Below are 5000 nucleotides of genomic sequence, written 5' to 3'. Positions count from 1 at the left end.
CTCTCCGTTCGTTCATTCGAGTTTCGCAGGTTTACCCCTGAACGGTTTCACGTACTCTTGAACTCTCTCTTCAAAGTTCTTTTCAACTTTCCCTCACGGTACTTGTTCGCTATCGGTCTCGCGGTTATATTTAGCCTTAGATGGAGTTTACCACCCACTTAGGGCTGCACTCTCAAGCAACCCGACTCTTAGGAGAGTCCCTCTCGCCGCCGCCCTCCGTCGCTACGGGCCTGGCACCCTCTGCGGGAAAACGGCCCCGTTCAAGACGAACTTGGACAGGAGTATCGACGACGAGAAAGCGGAACCTCCCGAACACCACATCTCCCGCGCTCGAGACGATCGCGGGATTCAGTGCTGGGCTCTTTCCTGTTCGCTCGCCGCTACTAGGGAAATCCTTGTTAGTTTCTTTTCCTCCGCTTACTAATATGCTTAAATTCGGCGGGTGATCCTCCCTGATCTGAGGCCAACGATAAAAATTCGAGGCAGACGCGATATCCGTACGCGACGTCCCTTATTATATTTTTGACGACGACGAACCGACGGACCGCGCGCGCAAGCAAGCAAGCGCGCACGGCGGCCGGTCGTCGTCGCGGGACGCCCTTCGGACGTCGAGTCCGCCTACCGTACACCACCCCCACCGTCGCGATCATCGCGCGTCGCAGAGCGAGTGCGCGTGCGCGAGGCGCGCGCGTCGCGAGTCCTTAGAGGTCTCTAGACGCGCGCACGCACAACGCAACGCTGCACACACAACACGCGTTGCGCGATGAACGACGACGATGACGATGATGATGATTATGATGATACGAGCGTAAACGAAAATCTCGACACGCATACGCGAGCGCGAGTACTTTTCGTTAGCGATCGATCGTCCGGCCCTTTCGGTATCGGTCCGTATCGATACGATAATATAACGTTCGCACTGGAACGACGACGCGTATCACCGACATAATACGGATGCGTAGCGACGACGAGCGGTGAACTCTCTCGCATCGGGCTAGGCGCGCGCGCACATGAACATCACGTAATGTTTACTTACATATGTTTGTGTGTGCGTTACGCTTGCCGCGCAAGAAAACATTCACCGCCTGCCGGTCGCATCCGTCGGAGACGCGTCGTCTGTGCTTCCGATATATTTTATTATATCGTATACACGAACCGATGAGCTCGGACGAAGACCGCACTACGAAGACTCGCGTCTTAGCGATGCGTGTAATCTTTTCACACTCGTTTCATATTCAATACAATTCGATATATTTAAACGGACCGTAAACGCGCTCCGCGCGTACGCGGACGTGAGGGGTGCAGCACCCCGCCGTCCGTCGTCCGTCGCGAAGAACGTTCAACGGAAACCGTCAATTGTTCGAAAGAGCGCGCGCCCGCTCGCCCGCGCGCGGTAGTGCGGCAGCGGCAGCGCGACGACAGCGACGGCGGATAGTGAGAGAGAGAGAGTGAGAGCCGCGGCGGCGCGGACGAGAGACTCTTATTAGAGATCGTCCCATCGCACCGTCCGCGAGCTCGTTCATCACCCCCCACCAACCCGCCGCCGCCGCGTCGCGCGTCACCGCCGCGCGCATCGACCGGCGCGAGCGCACGTAGCGCGCGTTCTACACCGAACAGTGTGGTTTTTATATTTTAACAGCCGGCCCTCAGACAGGAGTGGTCCTGGATATTTCTCCACGGACCGCAATGTGCGTTCGAAATGTCGATGTTCAAATGTGTCCTGCAGTTCACACTATGACGCGCAGTTAACTGCGTTCTTCATCGACCCGCGAGCCAAGTGATCCACCGTCCAGGGTAATGGTTTTTTCTTAATGTTGTTATTACTTACGGTAGCGGCCTACGGCTCTCGCCGTCGGCCACTTGATTGTCCGTTTTTATGTATTAACGTCGAAAGTTGGTCGAATTCATGTGCGCCGAGGCGTTCATAAAGAAACGGCACCGAAAAAGCTTAACGCCCCGACGCGAATCCTTTAGAATGATGAACGACGACGACCCGCGCACCCCCCAACGAGCTGGCGTGACGCACGACATTGTCATCTTTCTAACCGCTTAAATTTCGTTTTGTATAGCGCCAACCGACAATAAAGGGCCTGAGCTAGGCAGTGGGGATTTTCACCGCTTCGAACGCTCCGTTTGGTATGCCCCGGTCGGCGCTCGTCTCTCGGCGTTTTTCCGCCACCCGGCCGCTTCGACGGCGGCGGAGGCAGCGGCGGCGGTAGCACTTTCGACGAATGCCACCACCGCCACCGGCCACCGCCACGGCGCCGTCGCCGCTGCGCCGTTAGGCGTAATAGACGCTAGAGACAATTATTTCACATTTTATTTTTTATACATATATACAAACACGCACACACACACGCACGCACACGCGCGCGCGCTCGTCCGCATTAGATACGAACAGCAGCGCGCGCGTACGTACATATATATGTATATATGTCGTATATATATATCATTATGGATGTATTACATATATATATATGTGTAAACACGGTATGTACGAAGTCGTCGTCGTCGTCGTCGTCGTCGTCGCAACAGCAACAACAGCAACAGCGGCGCAACAACGTTCGTGAACATATCACGCGTCTCGCACACATACACACACGTTAATGATCCTTCCGCAGGTTCCCCTACGGAAACCTTGTTACGACTTTTACTTCCTCTAAATGATCAAGTTTGGTCAACTTCCCAGCAACGCCGACGGCCGTGAAGCCACCGCGTGTCGGTCCGAAGACCTCACTAAATCATTCAATCGGTAGTAGCGACGGGCGGTGTGTACAAAGGGCAGGGACGTAATCAACGCGAGCTTATGACTCGCGCTTACTAGGAATTCCTCGTTTATGGGGGATAATTGCAAACCCCAATCCCCAGCACGAAGGAGTTTCAACGGGTTGCCCGGGCCTCTAGGCCAGGGAGAACATGCTGATTCCTTCAGTGTAGCGCGCGTGCGGCCCAGGACATCTAAGGGCATCACAGACCTGTTATTGCTCAATCTCGTGCGGCTCGAAGCCGCCGGTCCCTCTAAGAAGAATTTTAATACGTCGCCAGTGAGTTGCGCCACCGGAGCGGCGCACACCTAAATGACGACGCCTATTTAGCAGGCTAGAGTCTCGTTCGTTACCGGAATTAACCAGACAAATCGCTCCACCAACTAAGAACGGCCATGCACCACCACCCACCGAATCAAGAAAGAGCTGTTAATCTGTCAATCCTTCCGGTGTCCGGGCCTGGTGAGATTTCCCGTGTTGAGTCAAATTAAGCCGCAGGCTCCACTCCTGGTGGTGCCCTTCCGTCAATTCCTTTAAGTTTCAGCTTTGCAACCATACTCCCCCCGGAGTCCAAAATCTTTGGTTTCCCGGAAGCTGCCCGCCGAGCCATCGTAGTAACGTCGGCGGATCGCTAGATGACATATTTACGGTTAGAACTAGGGCGGTATCTAATCGCCTTCGAACCTCTAACTTTCGTTCTTGATTGATGAAAACACCTTTGGCAAATGCTTTCGCTGATGTTCGTCTTGCGACGATCCAAGAATTTCACCTCTAACGTCGCAATACGAATGCCCCCAGTTATCCCTATTAATCATTACCTCGGAGTTCTGAAAACCAACAAAATAGAACCGAGATCATATTCTATTATTCCATGCACGAAATATTCAAGCAGCATTTTGAGCCCGCTTTGAGCACTCTAATTTGTTCAAAGTAAAATTGTCGGCCCATCTCGACACTCACCGAAGAGCACCGCGATAGGATTTTGATATTGAACCGCCGTTTTACCGACGGCTCACCGACGATATGCTCCGCAGACGTGTCAGTATCACCGCGGATGCGGTGCACCGACAGCGCGGCGCACAAATGCAACTACGAGCTTTTTAACCGCAACAATTTTAGTATACGCTATTGGAGCTGGAGTTACCGCGGCTGCTGGCACCAGACTTGCCCTCCAATTGTTCCTCGTTAAAATATTTAAAGTGTACTCATTCCGATTACGAGGCCTCGTAAGAGTCCCGTATCGTTATTTTTCGTCACTACCTCCCCGTGCCGGGAGTGGGTAATTTGCGCGCCTGCTGCCTTCCTTGGATGTGGTAGCCGTTTCTCAGGCTCCCTCTCCGGAATCGAACCCTGATTCCCCGTTACCCGTGACAACCATGGTAGTCGCAGAAACTACCATCGAAAGTTGATAAGGCAGACATTTGAAAGATGCGTCGCCGGTGCTGGACCATGCGATCGGCAAAAGTTATCCAGATTCATCAAAATTAACGACTTCGGACGCGAGGCCCTCCGTCGATTGGTTTTGATCTAATAAAAGCACTCATCCCATCACTGGTCAGAGTTCTGATTGCATGTATTAGCTCTAGAATTACCACAGTTATCCAAGTAACCGAGGTAAGATCTAAGGAACCAAAACTGATATATTGAGCCATTCGCGGTATCGCCTTAATACGGCTTGCACTGAGACATGCATGGCTTAATCTTTGAGACAAGCATATAACTACTGGCAGGATCAACCAGGGAGCTAGCTAGAGCTAACACACACCAACACCGCACATACGAGAGATATGAGGGTGATGATGATATGATAGACGTGTGACAAGCGACGCGTCGGACGTTCGAAACGCCGTGACGCGCCGGTGCCTAGGTAGCTTTTTGCGTGCGTGCGTGCGTGCGTATTTATTACAATACACACACAACACCACACCGCAACAACAAAATGAATTCGTTTTTCTATCTGTTCACGGAGGAAAATGTATATCTCAACACTCGCCTCGCGTTCGTCCAGATTTACTTTGGACGCGGCATCGCGTCCGATTCATCGGAACGTTCTTTGACGAGACACATACAAATCTTCACTTTTATAAAATATCGTTTCGCAAAACGAACAATGACCGATTTCCAGCCCGGTTTTAGAGAGATCCGAAATCCTTGATTTATATATCATGATCGACCGTCGCGCGACTAGCGCGCGACGAGCTCGTTGATGCGATGCGTTAAGGGCCGCCCCGAAGT

At 52.5% G+C, this 5000-nt stretch overlaps 3 non-coding genes across 3 annotated transcripts in view; all 3 read right to left on the bottom strand.

Moving 5' to 3' along the window:
• The window catches only part of LOC137927719 (large subunit ribosomal RNA), a 4033-nt gene extending 3567 nt beyond the window's left edge, over nt 1-466 (bottom strand). Inside the window, exon 1 of the ribosomal RNA XR_011107862.1 lies at nt 1-466. This exon is cut by the window's left edge and continues 3567 nt beyond it. This is a non-coding gene — a ribosomal RNA (large subunit ribosomal RNA).
• Nucleotides 467-1640: 1174 nt separating this feature from the next.
• Nucleotides 1641-1797, bottom strand: LOC137927720 (5.8S ribosomal RNA). Its single transcript, XR_011107863.1, has one exon. It is a non-coding gene; the product is annotated as a 5.8S ribosomal RNA (ribosomal RNA).
• An 807-nt stretch (nt 1798-2604) lies between these two features.
• LOC137927658 (small subunit ribosomal RNA) lies at nt 2605-4508 on the bottom strand. The gene has a single exon (XR_011107806.1). It is a non-coding gene; the product is annotated as a small subunit ribosomal RNA (ribosomal RNA).
• Between the last annotated feature and the right edge of the window lie 492 nt (nt 4509-5000).

This window comes from Battus philenor, unplaced genomic scaffold (assembly GCF_028537555.1).
Source record: "Battus philenor isolate CCGP_79_NKW_IND1 unplaced genomic scaffold, ilBatPhil1.0.hap1 SCAF_36, whole genome shotgun sequence".
Classification (NCBI taxonomy): domain Eukaryota; kingdom Metazoa; phylum Arthropoda; class Insecta; order Lepidoptera; family Papilionidae; genus Battus; species Battus philenor.
Note: the sequence above shows the minus strand (reverse complement) of the source record. Positions and strands in the feature narration are given on the sequence as shown.